The sequence below is a fragment of the Linepithema humile genome, chromosome 3, assembly GCF_040581485.1.
Source record: "Linepithema humile isolate Giens D197 chromosome 3, Lhum_UNIL_v1.0, whole genome shotgun sequence".
Taxonomy (NCBI): Eukaryota; Metazoa; Arthropoda; class Insecta; order Hymenoptera; family Formicidae; genus Linepithema; species Linepithema humile.
This window is the reverse complement of record NC_090130.1, coordinates 29111971-29128378: the sequence shown is the minus strand read 5'-3', so window position 1 is coordinate 29128378 and position 16408 is coordinate 29111971. Positions and strand designations below refer to the sequence as shown.

The window sequence follows — 16408 nt, the reverse complement described above, 5'->3', positions numbered from 1 at the left end:
GCAACTAATTCCGAGCGCTGCTCTATTCCTTAGTCCGTGGGACTGCTAGTCCCGAAATTTTGCTGTAAGTAACATTGGAACAGCGCCACCATAGCCATTACCCAAGAACTAAAGCGAACATAGCCTAAATCTCACAGTGTCTCTTAGCAAAATTCAGCAAAACTGTGTTGCGTTGACGAGTGTTTTTGACAAGTTTTTCGGCGTCGTACAAACGATTGTTGCATCGCAATGAGGTAAAATCTTCAGCGCAAGCAAACTGCATACCAATTGACAATACCAGTATTTTAACGGTCTCATCCAGTAAAAAAATTTCACTTCCATGCGATGACGATACTATATTATAAATGCTGATGAAAACACCTATAACGAAATAGACGAAAAATTAATAGATTTTGCAGACGTGCCTTTAGAATTGATAGATTCGAATCTAAATCATGCAGCTCTTTATATAGCAGGTTTTGTTGAAATAAAGATCTTAAAAGTATTAAAATGCGATATTTGTTTTAGACTGTTAAATGAATGTGATGAAGTACATTCAGATTTCATTCAGCGGAAAAGTTTCGGATTTCTACGTTATCCAAGACAAGATTCATACGTACTGACTATTTGGATAGAAAAGGTTTTTAATCTTTATAGAATAAAAGATAATTTAAAATCTAAAAACGCATTCCAAAAAATGATGGCAGATGTCTTGCGTAATTTAATAATCAATAACCTTTTTACTAATTTTGATTCACACGTTCGAGATTTAGATTTTCTAGAGAATCACAAATACCAACTAATTAAATTATTAATAAAATTATATTTACATGTAAAACTTTCATATGCAGGAAAGAACATTACTTGTGAGGCGCATGATACTTTCGTTAGACATATAAATAAAAAAATGACTCTTTGGAAAGGACAATAGTTTAACATATGTTACATATTTTTATACATTTTATATATTTTTATATATTATTTAGTGTTAAATATATCTTTAAAATATAAAATACGTTGCTGCATATGTAAAAGATGACTACATTTTTTAACTTCGATTTACTCTCTTTTATTCAGTATTATATTCAAAAAATCGATTTAAATTCGGAATATATATTCAATTTAAATTATTTTTCGGATTACTTAAAATCATTTCAGCTGTTTTACTGGCTTTATTGCTGGAAGAAACGAAACGCAGCACCAGTAAATTTCACTGCTGCCAACTGAACACTCTGTCTCTGAACTATTTTTACTGGCAGTAACCAAACCTATTTTCGAACACACTATTTGTATAGAGTTCATTAAATTTATGTAAATATTTAAAATATAATACAAAAAAAATTTTATTCAACTTCTTTTATTTAATAAAAATTGCCAAAAAGTTTTTTTATTTCTTTGTGGTCAAAGTGGTCTCTTCCTGTAAAATTCAATTCAAAAAGACCATACTCTGTAGCAGCATATATATGAGCGTTATCAAATTCTAAAGCATATATCTCTCTGTCAAGTCTTTGTTCCACAGTATACGTCTAAAAATTTTTAAGATAGTTAATAATAATTCACTAATAAAATACAAAGTACAAAAAATTTGAAAATAAAATACAAACTTGAACGGCAACACTCTGTCTCTGATCCCATAGGACACAAATATCATGTCCCGTCATAAAAGTGTACCGATTATCTGATGACAAACACGATGATGCGCAATATTTTGAAGAATCCCATGTACGTACAAATTCGGATGTTCTGAAATCACAGTGGCGAATATAAATAAATTAAATGGCTAATTAATATTAACATAAGATTTATTACCTTATATCCATTTTTTTAATAGAATTTCTAAAACACATGAGAATAGTGTGAGGATCCTCCCATAGTAGACACTCACAAGTCAGTGTACCATATTGTGCATCACATTGTTTATCGATTATCTGATAACTAAAATTACTTTACGTTAGTTTGTTGTGTGTTATTCCAAATATACATAGATAATATCATAATAATAATAATATTTTTCATAGTTTTTTAACAGAAATAATTTTATTTCAGACTATTTTGGCGCAAAAAAAATGAACTCAGAATACAGACTCAAAATAAAACTAAAAATAAACTTGCTCTCTACAGCTACCCAGATAACAAAATGCCCGCACAGTGCTATCATGGTGCGCGCACGTCGTGCGGATAATCCGCACGACGTGCGCGCATATGACCAGACAGATGCGTCCTAATATGAGACTCATATGTGTGGCACGTGTGACCTCACGCGTGCGGGTCATATGAGTCTCAAATGCGGATTAGAGATGCATCGAATTTGAGACTCATATCGCTCGCACGCGTGAGTGCCGCACGCGTGCAGGCGATATAAATTAAATATTAAATGTGATTTTATATATATATATATTAATTTGTAAATAATGAATTAAGATTTAACAGTTAAAGATTATTGTAAAATTTGTTGATGTAATGTAATTTTAAATTAATTTTATTATATATATATATATATATATATATATATATATATTTATATATATATATATATATGAGGCATTCTTTCTCAACTTTACACCCATGCTGCCCATTTTCTATTTGATCTAAAAATTTTTGAAAAAATCTTAAAATTTACAGAAAAATGTAAGCTTTCCAATGGCGCGTGGCAAAATTATCAAATTTAATTGGATCATACTTAAAATTTCAGAAAACCGAAAAAAAATAATAAAAACGGTAATTATTCAAGTGTAGCGATTATTCATTCGACGTTTTTTTCTTCCAAGTAACACTTTCGAGTACTCTGTTTATCTGTGCACTGTCACATGAGTCTAAACTAAAATGGCGGATCCAATATGGCCGCCAAAAATTTAAAAAATTTAAGAAATTAACTGATTTTTATAAAACTTGGTATCAAGGGGTTTTTCGGGTTACTGTATACGAGTCTAAAGTTATCTTCCAAAAATACAAAATGGCGGATCCAATATGGCCACCAAAACATTTTGAAAATTTTTAGAAATTAACAAATTTTTATAATACTTGGTATCAGGGACTTTTTCGGGTTGCTAATAACGAATCTGAAGTCGCATTTCGAAAATTTAAAATGGCGGATCTAATATGGCAACTAAGAATTTAAAAAATTTTTTAAAGTAAGGAAGTTTTATAAAATTTGAACAGAGAGTTTTACGGCCAGCTAAATACAAATCTTAAGTTGGATTTCAAAAACTGAAAATGTCATATTTAATATGAAGACTAAAAATATTGAAAATTTAGGAAATTGACAGATTTTTATAAAACTTGATACTAGAGATACCTCTGATTCTGATGTTGCCTGAGCTCTTACCTCCTACTTTTTGAAATCTTGATATAAAAAAGTCGAACTATTACCAGCATTGGAATATCTCTTAATCACCATTTCTTTGTTGATTGGGATGAAACAGTGGGCTTGTTCGTTTTAGCTGCACTGGGGCAGCTCTGGGTCTGCTCTAAACAAGATAATACAGGACAAACTATTTATCTGTCCTGTATTATCCTGTGTAGAGCAGACCCAGAGCAGCTCCAGTGTAGCTAAAACGAACAAGCCCAGTGATTTCTCAGAATCTCTGGAACTGGTGGAGCTACATCAAATCGTTTTTTCAAAAATCTTTTTGTCTTTTGGTGCTCTTTGTCATTATATGACAGTATACTAATGGGGCATTCTTTCTCAACTTTACACCCATGCTGTTTCGTCCCAATCAACAAAGAAATGGTGATTAAGAGATATTCCAATGCTGGTAGTAGTTCGACTTTTTCATATCAAGATTTCAAAAAGTAGGGGGTAAGAGCTCAGGCAACATCAGAATCAGAGGTATCTCTAGTATCAAGTTTTATAAAAATCTGTCAATTTCCTAAATTTTCAATATTTTTGGTTTTCATATTAGATCTGACATTTCAGTTTTCGAAATCCGACTTAAGATTTGTATTTAGCTGGCCGTAAAACTCTCTGTTCAAATTTTATAAAACTCCTTTACTTTAAAAAATTTTTTAAATTCTTAGTTGCCATATTAGATCCGCCATTTTAAATTTTCGAAATGTGACTTCAGATTCGTTATTAGCAACCCGAAAAAGTCCCTGATACCAAGTATTATAAAAATTCGTTAATTTCTAAAAATTTTCAAAATGTTTTGGTGGCCATATTGGATCCGCCATTTTGTATTTTCGGAAGATAACTTTAGACTCGTATACAGTAACCCGAAAAACCCCTTGATACCAAGTTTTATAAAAATCAGTTAATTTCTTAAATTTTTTAAATTTTTGGCGGCCATATTGGATCCGCCATTTTAGTTTAGACTCATGTGACAGTGCACAGATAAACAGAGTACTCGAAAGTGTTAATTGGAAGAGAAAAACGTCGAATAAATAATCGCTACACTTGAATAATTACCGTTTTTATTATTTTTTTTTGGTTTTCTGAAATTTTAAGATCCAATTGAATTTGATAATTTTGCCACGCGCCATTGTAAAGCTTACATTTTTCTGTAAATTTTAAGATTTTTTCAAAAATTTTTAGATCAAATAGAAAATGGACAGCATGGGTGTAAAGTTGAGAAAGAATGCCCCATATATATATATATATATATATATATATTTATATATATATTTTATTATATATATATATATATATATATAGGTATTGTTGCGTCCTCGCCGTTTTGATTTTCGTCGCCCGATATCGCGTTTGACAGCTGATAGAACCGCGATCGATATATTGATTTGCGGAGTTAATAAAAGAGGATAGTTGCTAAGAAATAGTAAATGTTTAACAGTTACTAGGATATTGTAAATAAACAAGTTGTTGCTAAGAGAATGTAAACAAGGAGACAGATGTTAGATTTTCGGGAGCTGCAGAAAAGTGCGGACGTGTTTCTGCTAGCTCAGCGGTGTACCATTTAAACGAGCTTGTTCTGTGTTTTACCCTTCAGTGGTTGAGTGAAATAAAGTTTCTATTGTGTTCTAAGAAGTGTTCTTTCTTTCGTGCACGCCGTTTGTGACGGAAAGACCGTTCGCGGGCGCAACAGTATATATATATTATTATTATTATTTTTTTTTTAAATTTATTTTTGCTTACAACAAATAAGAAAAATTAATTAAAGGTTAAATATATTATAATCAACTTTTCACTTTATAAAGGTCTTTACAAACTAAAAAAAGAAAAGAAATGGATTTATTCTGTAAAATTTCATAAACAAATCAACTCTTAAAGAATAGAGAGAAACTCTTAAATCGAGACAAAGAAGTCGATGTAATCGTGTAACGATTACATATTTATTTCTAGTACCAGAGAATGTCTGTAAGATCCGTTCTGCAAACTTATTTTTGCAGAACGAGAAACACCCAGATCCTCAGACGAGCAATTTTGAGAGAAGCGAGAAATCAGCTCCGTAGAAGCACTTTTGATTCTCACTCGAGTTTTCGCTGCGTAGCAGCACGTGTGAAACTCACGAGAGTGTTGCTGCGTAACAGCACGTGTGATACTCACGAGAGCCTTGCTGCGTAACAGCACTTGTGATCCTCAAAAGATCCTTGCTGCGTAGCAGCACGAGAGTTAAACCCGCGGCACACGGCACTATTTTCTCTGCTGGATTGCTAACTAGATGTGCGTACTTACTATCGTGTAGACAGCAGTGCTGGCAGTGCTACTGGCCATATTGTTGGCTTGGCTTCAGACGATGCGGGCTTCCGTACTGGCTAAGCAAACTGAAGTAAATATGGAGCATGCCATTGCCACTGCAGTGCAACATAAAAAAATGCAATTGCATTATTTTTAATTTTTGCTTTGCAATTTGCTATGGACATCATATTTGTTAATGTATAACAATACTAACACCAACCAAGAGAATACTTTCACGTAACTTAACTTAACCTAACTAATGAGGTTGTGTCATGATTGGCTCTTGCAATGAGCCAGCACAGAACCACGCAAGAAAAATAGCACTTGTTTTATCATGGAAATCCAGCATATCAGTCGGTAGCGTGACCAGTAGACACACAATTTCCAGAATAGCAAAATTGCCAGCACAGGCGCACGTAAGCAATCCAGCAGAGAAAATAGTACCGTGTGTCGCGGGTTTTACTCACGAGAGTCTTGCTGCGTAGCAGCACGTTGCAACAAGAGAAAATGGCTTCCGCAGTATGCTCTTAGAAAGAAGCCCTTCTTACTTGATACGAGCGTATGAATCGAATGAGATTCCTGAATCAGGGACTCGTCAGTCCGTCAATCCTTAAGAAAGAGTATAGAGATGCACGTTTTGCTTCGTATCAAAACCCGTTGTTTCTGAAAGACACCGACGACTATCGTCGCGAAAGAAGAGGGCATACTACTGTGAAGCCCCCTACCGTCGCGAATGCGAGGTAGGTAAAATGCAGGAACGCCTTGTAATAATCTTCGAATCATGCTTTTCAAAGCGGTAACTTTAAACAGTATTACCTCATATACATGCATAATAAGTTTAAATAATGATAGCATCGTGCGCGCACGGCGTGATGCTCACAACGTGACTGCGTAATGCGACTCATTGCGCCCTCACGCATGTCTCCATCACGTCATGAGGGCAGCGTGATGATAGCACTGTGCGCGCTGTTACGAGCGTATAGCTACGTAATAGATTATTTAGAATAAGTCGGGACACGTTTGTGGAAAAAGTCTTTATTCGGTGTTGCTGGTTTGAGCTTTGATCGAGAACTGAACTGGCGAGAATGATCTTCGTTTAAGGTGCTGTAGGAAAATCGTAGCGGCGGAATGTTTATTGGAAGGAAGCGGTTTTGTCAAAAGGAAAATATGCGTTAGGCATAGGGACAGCGTTTATGTTTATTGCAGTCATCGAAGGGTCATGTGTTTAGGATCAAGAAGGAGTAAAGATAAAAAAGGTTCAAAGGTTCGAATAAAAAGAGTAATATAAGAAACTATAAGTTGCGGCACGTAACAGCGCACGGCATGATACTCACAGTGTTGTGGGTCCAAAGAGCCACAACCAATTATTAATAATAAAATATATATATATTAATAAAATATAAGAAGATATCTATTGCATATCAGATTAAGATATCTAATATTCAGTTTCCGGCTCATGCGAGATACCGGATAAATCGCGCAGCGAAAATTAAAACCTAATTCACTTTTTACGCAACAATGCTGACGAACGATCGAATTTCGTCAGCAAGTTAGATCGTTAAAACTGCAATCAAGTGCAGTTTCACGTATATAAAATCGCCGTCGCGAGATCACGACGGCGGGTCTAAAACTATCAGTCACAAGAAACGGACGTATGTCCGTTGGGACCACAAATCTAGAAGAACGCGAATTATAACAATTCGTTAAAAGTGAATAAGAGTAACTTGGGGCTCCGTGATACTACACTAAGGCAAGGATTCCTGACGGAACCTAGATTACATAGAAGTAAGGGAATTTGTAATGAATCAAGAGATCAATAAATATGTGAAAGACTGTTTTTTATTAAAAAAACGTCAAAGGATTATTCCCGGATTCCCGGCCTAACTCCTTGGCAGATCCCGAACCGTGCCCTATTACCAAGGGCACAACAATAGCGTGACTGCATAATATGATTCATTGCGCCCTCATGCATGCCCCCATCACGTCATGAGGGCAGCGTGATAGCACTGCGCGGGCACGGTGTGATACTCACGCCGTGCGGGTAACGTAAGCCGCACGATTTGTTATCTGGGTACTTGCTGCTTCGAGCCAATCTAATTCATATTCGATTAACCAAATTTTAAATTGAAAACTTTGGCTCCGTCTGCGGTTTCCGACTCTTCACGATTCTTTTTTCTTTTGTTAAAAAACTATAAAAAAAAATTATGATTATTATGATTATGATTACGAAAAATAAATTACAATTTTTTAAAATAAATTAAAACTATAATATTGGCTCAAATTATTCAAATAAATTATTAACAACAAGCTACAGAGCCCAAGCTGGATTTTCGTGCTTAATTTATTGATATATTATAACAAATGTTTAGGTCAATCTAGACGTTTCGACCATCTGGTTGTGGTCATCTTCAGTAGTTAGTTATTATAAAATTCGGAACATATTAATAAAACAATCGTTACTTATAAAACTAATTCGGATATTACAATCTTCTTATATTCGTTACATTTAAAAATTGTTTAGAAGGACATCACATCTTGAAAGTCATGCCTCTTCTAATAACACCAATCTTAAGATCATCAGGAAGGAAATCATGTTTTACATTAAACATACACGATGTCCTTTTTAAGACTTGAATTGTGGTTGATTGCAATTATTCTAAAACCAGCATGAACCAATGTCTACTTTTATCTTTATATTACTTGTTATTTATTAAAATTACTAAAAATATTCTTACCTCAATGCATAGCAGTACCGTCATGTTGTGTTTTCGTGTAAACTTTCTTATTTTAAAAAAACTAAGAACCAAAACTAAATTCGGTGTAACGAGTCAGTTTGCTTAAAATGATATTGGAGGTCCGTATCGTTTGAGTGGACATGGCAAACTAGTTGAATATAATAGAGGATATATTAGAGAACTCGTATGTGAAGGAGATTCGTGGTGGGAGAGTGAGTGATCTTTAAGCAGTAAACAAATTGAGAACTGGCAAATACAAGTTTGGCAGTAACTCAGTATCGTTCTGCTTATTGAGACTCGTTTTTTGCCGTTTTATGTGCAACATCTCGGAAATAAGCCTTTTGCTATAAGACATTTCCTTGTCTAATATTTTTACATTCTCCCAATCCATTTCATGGTTTTTTTCTAATCTATGACAAGAAATGACAGAAGGGGATCCCGTTCTTTTATTTATATCCGACTTGTGTTCTTTAATTCTAGTTTTCAATTTTCTCTTTGTTTGTCCCACATAACTAGCCTCGCAATCATGACACGTTACCTTATATACTACATCACATTGGCTCATGGATTCAATGATGTCTTTCCCTGTTTTTATAAACCTATTAAGTTTATTGTTACACGAAAAGGCTAAATGATGATTGTATTTTTTCATGTTCCGTGTGAATTTATTAAAAGTTTCTTTTATATATGGTATCGTAAAATAACCCGTTCTATCATTGTTATTTTTGTTTTTATTACAACAATTATTGCTAAATTTTTTAAGTCTTTCGTTAATACTATTAAAAATTAATTCCAATGGATAGCCGTTAATTAAAAGTAGGGAAATCATTTCCTCGATGTTCTTGTGCCAATATTGTGGGTGTGTTAACTTTAAAACTCTGTCAAATAAGCCAATGATAACACCTTTTTTGTGTGCCATGGGATGATGCGAATAAAAACTTAAATATCTGCCCGAAAAAGTAGGTTTTTGTGGAACAAATCAAATTTAATAAAATTGTTTTCCGATATTAGTTTAACGTTTAGGAAATTGATATGATTATTTATTCCCTTTTCCAATGTGAATTGTAATCTGCTATGCATTGAGTTGAATGTCTCCAAAACTTCGTCTAAATGATTTTCTGGAGCCGTAAATAGTATGTCGTCAACATACCTAAAATAAAACGGTAATTTGTAAGGTAGACGATTGCTGAATTTTCCAAATCTTGTAACACAAATTCTGCTATTATTGGAGAGAGAGGAGAACCCATTGGAGTGCCAAAAATTTGCTTGTAAATTACTTTATTAAAACTAAAATACGTTGAATTTAGAACTAAATTGATACCAATTAAAAATTCTTCTATTGGTATGGAATTGTACCTTCTAATCCATTCCCATCTGTTTTTTATGCTTTCTATTGCCTTTTCAACAGGAATGTTCGTAAAAAGAGAAACAACATCTAAAGAAGCAAGGCAATGATCCGATTCTAAAAAAACACCATTCAACTTTTCAACTAGATCAAAACTATTTTTTATGTTTCTTTTCGAATTAGGTACATTGTTTGCAAGGATTCCATGTAAAAAGTTAGCTATCTTATATAACGGGCTATTAATCGAAGATACTATTACTCTGAGAGGATATCCTTCTTTATGGATTTTTGACAAACCGTAGGCTCTAGGTGTGTTTCCGTCCGTTTCCAAAAGACACCTGTATTTTATGTCATCTATGTAACCTCTCTCTCTCCATCTGGCAAGTAGAGACCTCAGTTTATCAGTTAATATTTTAGTTGGGTCTTTTTTAACAATTTGGTATTTTTTTAACATAAAAGTGGCTATAACTTGGAAACAACTTATTTCCGGACCTATGTTTATATAGCTTTTTTTCCTTCTTTTTGGGTCCCGAATCATTTCAAGAAGTAGTGTGGGCGAGTTTCCGAACACTCTGCATACAACAAACTCTCCTATTGGATATTGGACATCGTACGTCGGATATCGGACGCATTGTGAATCCTCCAAAACATATAGCCAATAAAATTGCCATAAAAACTACAAGTTGATTGGTTATACATTTCTTGGATCGAAATCTCGGACCGATTTCTAGCATCGTGGACATTGGTCTTTACATTGGCTGATGTAAGCGCATATGCGCTTTACGGAACTCAACCATTATTTATAGTAGTTTAGTGCTCACCAGAGATGCGATATTTTCTACCGGGCTTCCGGCTCTCGAGAGGCACAAGCGAGAAGCGCATACATGTGCTGCAAAAGCGTTCTCGCTTGTGTGGGACTCGGAAACCGGAAGCTCGTTAGGAAACATTGCATCACTGATGCTCACTAGCAAGGAAGAATCGATAACCCGAAAATTCTAAAAAATCTGAAACTTTGCAGAAATATAATACATATGAACCTAATCAAAAAGCTATTTTTTGTTTAACTAAAAAATGATTCTAGGGGTGGAAACACTCTTAAAAGAAAATCCGATTTTCCGAAGGGTATTTCCCTCTCTAGAATTATTTTTCGCCAAAATAAGAAATAGCTTTTTGATTAGGTTCATATATTATATTTCTGCAGTTTCAGATTTTTCAGAATTTTAAAGTTATCAAACCGTCCTTGTAAGTTATAATTAGATATGTTATTAAATCGAATTATATAATAGTGTCTGTATATAAACATAGTCAATGTTTAATCCAACATTTGTAAAAACTGATTAATTAATTAAAATATAACTTACCTTTTTTCAATATCGTAAATTAGAAACGACGATAATTCTAGATAATCATGAGGATAATCAGTGGAACTGGCAGCAAATTTTGTTCCCATAGGATCAAATGAAATTGTGTTCAATGTTTTATCGGATTCAAAAAATATTTCGTTTTCTTTTGTACAACCGTTTTTATCGTCTGTATATTTTAGTATCTACGCAAAAACAAACTTTTTACATACTACATTAACATAGCATTATTGCAATTTTTCTTTAATCTTACCTTTATTGAACTGTGAGAACCAGTTATAATGTGTTGCGATGTTGCGTCTATGAGAATAATGTCATCCTTTACATTATGTATTTCTGAACATATAAGATCATTTCTTCTATTCTCATCTGATTTGATACTCCAGCGTTTAATAAAACCATTTCTGTAAGAATTTTTGTCAAAAATAAAAAAAAGAAATAAACATAAAATACAGTTTATAAATAAATACTCACTCGTCGCCACTTAAAATATAATCATCGCAATGAGTTATAGTTTGAATAAAAGAGTTATTAGTTCCCATCTTTTTACCCTTTCTGATATCGTCCTCTGCGCGATTATAAGCAAGAAGAATATGTTTTTCGTCGTTGTAATTGTGTCTAGACAGATGCAGATTTGCACAAAACCAAACCGTATCTTTAGTCATTTGTAGAGTTTTATAACGCGGGTAAGACACTATATGATCTCTCGTTTCCATTTCATACATTTTACGTTTTTTACATTTTCCATATATCCAGTTGTAATATGTAATAAATATAGAATTATGTAAAGATAATAGTGGTTTACATCTGTAAAAGAAAATAAGACATGTGTTCTTCAATGTGATCTTATGTGAAATCATGATTATTCTATCTTCTGAATATATGTAAATATTGAAATGTATTTTTTTTAAATTTCATTAAAAAATTAAATCAAGTTTTGCATAATTAAAATCAAGATAAAAAGTTGTGACTTAACATTAATATATGAAAAAGTTTTATCGAAAAATATTGTATTAGATTTGAAAGAAATATTTTTGTTAGAAACACTTTTTTATTAATACTGTTAATTGGACAAATTTGGATTAATTTAAAAGTGATTAATTGCGTCATCATTGCATTGTCTCTATTAATAAAAAACGAAATATAAAAAATTGGTTTGGTAGATAACATGATAAAGAAAAATTCTATACTTAGTTCAGTGAAAGAAAACCCTCGGTCTGCGCATAGGAACAGCGTAGCGGCCAAAGTGGGGAGAGCGTTGGCATTGACAAGCTGCACGAGCAGTCATGTGGAGTGGGGGAGGGGAGGGGGGCTATCCAAAAGTTTGTCACGTTGCATGCTCCAATATGCTCCGACTCACTCTAATATGCTCTAATCTATAGTATTACGTTATGTATAGCATAGATTGGAGCGAGTCAGAGCATGTTGAGACATGCGACGCAAACAAACCTTAAGTGTCCCGTTAGAGGAGACCTGCGTGAAACGGACGAATTTTCATCCGATCCGGGGGGTCTTCTCTCACTTAACAGAATATAGAACAGTGCTCGGAATTAGTTGAGTATTTCAGTCGATATCCGTGGTTGACGCCTTCTTTTCTCTCCTTACCGCGCGCGCCGAAGCCGCTAAGGTCAACGACGCCGACACGTTTTTTTTGTGTGGTTTTCCGAGTAGGCCTATTCCACTGAAGATAAGAAATAACGAATTCTTACTTCAAAAAAATAAAATATGTAAAAGATTAGATTTTCTTAGCCTTTTATAGCATAAAATGGCCTCTTATGGCGATATTCATAGTCTATTCTTACAACAAGCAGTTACGGCGTGCGCGATAAGTAGTGGAAAGGAGACGTCAACCACGGAAATCGACTAAAATGCTTAAATAACTTCGAGCACTCTTCTAGAATAAATTGAAATATAAATAAAGATTAAGCTTTATTTAACTTACCGTTCACGAAATTTTTCCGATTTCTGTTTTGTGATACTGACAAACAAATGTTGACTTTTTTTATTTAATGTATCATGTGCCACAAGATAAAATGGTTTGCATACCATACTAAGCTGATATAAAGTATATACATCACAGAAATTGAAAATTATTTCTAATATCTCGTTCGGAAAAATATACGAAACAGACATATTTGTCTTTTTAATTGAACGTTACTACGTGAGAATATGAATTTTATATCCGGTATGTTCACTTCACTGAATGCTACACTTTTTTATTTTTAAAGTGGAATGTCTTCAGTTTAAGAACTGTTATTCGACACAAATCCTTTAGATCCTATAGACCAGTGCTCGAAATTAGTTGCTCATTTCGAGTCGATTCCTGAGTATAAACATATATAGTATACACTAAACTATTGACTCCCTTATTTATCGAGCCTAAAAGATGGCTACAAAATCTATGTATTACATAGCGTGACGCAAGCGGTAAATCACATGTCACATGATACAATGTATACGGCCGGTATACGGTACTTCTATAAGACATAGGGCTTGTTCGTTTTAGCTGCACTGGGGCAGCTCTGGGTCTGCTCTAAACAAGATAATACAGGACAAACTATTTATCTGTTCTGTATTATCCTGTGTAGAGCAGACCCAGAGCAGCCCCAGTGTAGCTAAAACGAACAAGCCCATATATTACGTGCAACATTTTCAATGCGCCATGCCGCAATCTTGCTGCATTAAAAATTGCAATAGTGTAAGGTGTAAGACTTTAAATATAACGTTTCATAGGTAAGTATAATCAATTTAGTTGTAATTACTATAATATAGATATTATTAGATGCGTGCCGCTTGCTTCGCACGCATGCACTATGAGTTTTGTACATACTTTTTGCGGCCATGTTTTCAGGCAAGTCGATAGTCTAGTGTATACTATAGGTTTCTTCTTTATAGCTGAACTGGCTGCACTAGTTCAGAGTTTATCTTTCTCCTTCTAATGTGGAGGGAAAAAGATAAACTCTGAACTAGTGCAGCCAGTTCAGCTATAAAGAACAGACCTTATATATGACTATATTCCCGAGACGATGCCTTCTATTCCCCCACTACCGCTTGACGCTCGAGCAGACGCTGCGGCCAAGCCGCCGACAGTGCATCTAATGTTTTAACTCAGGTCTATTAAATAAGAGATATGGCCGGAGCACAGACTTTTGCATAAAGCATAACGCATAAGCATAAGGAAATTGATTGGTCCATTTCCTTATGCATTTGTTTATGCTTATATATAGACCAATCAATTTCCTTATGCTTATGCGTTATGCTTTATGTAAAAGCTTGTGCTCTCGGCTATAAGCAGTTAGAACCTGTATCTTTTATGATATCATTATTAATATTTTCCTCGCTACAGAAATAATTTGTTTTTATAATAAGTAATTATTAGTAAATAATTAAATTAAAATGACTGTTCTGAGTTAAAATTAGATGCGCTATCGGCGGCTCGGCCGCAACGTTTGCTCGAGCGTCGAGCGGTAGTGGAGGAATAGGAGGCGTCGTCTCGGGAATCGGCTAGAAATGAGCAACTAATTCCGAGCACTGCTATAGACTACCATGTTGAAATTCCTTAGATAATTCTGTTAGACTTTAACAAATCGGTAAACTTCAGCAACGATCCTCACTCTACCCGCCGAAACAATTGCCACATACAGAATGACAACTCATCACCAAAACCCACTGAACTATAAGTAAGGCACTAGATATGTAGGTATTCTCATCCGCCATTTTGGTTCCTACTAGATGGAGAATTATAGCGTATATAGTATAGTATAGCGTTGAAAGTTCTCCGACTAGTTTTAATCGACAAGCGGCTCGACCCGGCTGGACAAGAATCCAGCTAGTCTTTTTAGCAATAATTTGTAACGGTCGGAGCACTGAGTTCTCTCGTTCAAAATGTCCGTTAGCCTTATTAATTTAAACCACGTGCTCCGATTGGCTACCGACAGCAATAATAATGTAAACGCGGTGTATGAATAAATCACTTTTACCAGAAAGAAGAATGGCCTTTATTACTTTGCCTTAATACATTTTACACTGCATATCGCTCGACTCGACTAGATCTATTCTCACGACAATTATCGACGACTCTAAACGCGACTGACTCTATCGCCGGTTCTTTACAGAGTGCTTTACCGGATTTCTCTTCGGATAGTCCTGCTCCTGGGGAAGATTCCGGATCGTTCTCGATCCTTCGGCGGATCCGGTGGCGCGCGCATAGATCGATCCGTTAACTCTCGATCTATCGAGAGTCGATATCTTGCGACCCTGTGTATCGCCTAGTGCATATTTGCGCCTCCTATCGGTCGACCGTAGCTATAACTTACAGCTCGGCCATTCTGCAAATGTACTACGTCCCATTTGTAGTACGCAGACTCTGGATGAAGCTCGTGTGTGTGACGTGCATGTGACATCATGCAGTACCGGTAACTATTCCTGTATTTTACTTTTATTGTTTCTTTCACTAACATCACAGTAAAATTGTTAGTTACTAAACGCAACTTATTCTAACGTATCTTACTCTAACGCAACTTGATTTAACGCAATTTATTTTAACGCAACTTATTCTAACGCACTTATTCTAACGCAACTTATTCTAACGCAACTTATTTAGTGCTGGCTGTCCGTTTTTTGTTTAGGACCTCCTGCGTCGGGCATCTGTTTGGCCCAGGGTTTCATCCGCTCGCTTGACATAATCGTGTTCAGCGGTTTCATCTTTACATTAAAACCAGGTATATCTTTTATTACATATCTGTTATTGCCCAGACTTTTGCCCACTATATACGGGCCGATAAATTTAGGTTTTAATTTAGCGTTTTCCCCGGGTTTAGCCCTTGTATTCCTAATTAATATTAAATCGCCTTCTTCATAAGTTGAAGGTTTCTTAAATCTGACATCGCGGTATTTTTTGTTATAGGCGCGAATCAATTCTGACGCCTCGTGCGCCGTAGCGCGTGCGGCGGTTCGCTCACGTTCCAGGTCCGTATCAACGTCGGCTAGGACCCGTGTGAGACGCGCGAACGGAAAGTCTGCGTGGCTGCGTTGCTCGTACCCGAGCAATAGCTTCGACGGGCTGGACTTCGTCATCGAATGGTAAGTATTATTTATAATATATTGTAATTTACTTAATGCGTCTTTCCACTGCGACGCGGAATCGATTAATTTAGTCAACGAGGACTTTAGGAAGCGATTCACTCGTTCTACCCTCCCGTTCGCCCAAGGCGCAGCCACGGCAACTTTGCGGTGTTTAATTCTGAATTTTTCCGTAAATTCCGTGAATTCCTTCGACGTGAACGCCGTTCCGCGGTCCGAAATTACTTGTGACGGATTACCAAATGTACAAAAGATATTTTTTAAATGATCAGTT

General features: G+C 35.1%; 2 long non-coding RNA genes across 5 annotated transcripts; one reads left to right on the top strand and one right to left on the bottom strand.

The window, feature by feature from the left end:
* Positions 1-93: 93 nt before the first annotated feature.
* On the top strand, positions 94-1752 carry LOC105668069 (uncharacterized). The gene is made up of 3 exons (XR_001100028.2): positions 94-233; positions 508-619; positions 1617-1752. It is a non-coding gene; the product is annotated as an uncharacterized lncRNA (long non-coding RNA).
* On the bottom strand, positions 927-7030 carry LOC105668064 (uncharacterized). 4 transcript variants are annotated; one of them, XR_010889159.1, is made up of 5 exons: positions 5826-7030; positions 5480-5727; positions 1789-1914; positions 1584-1722; positions 927-1505 (listed from the first exon to the last, which is right to left on the bottom strand). It is a non-coding gene; the product is annotated as an uncharacterized lncRNA (long non-coding RNA). The 4 variants fall into 4 exon arrangements; XR_010889160.1 differs by having other exon boundaries at positions 5609-7017; XR_001100026.2 differs by having other exon boundaries at positions 5480-7016.
* Between the last annotated feature and the right edge of the window lie 9378 nt (positions 7031-16408).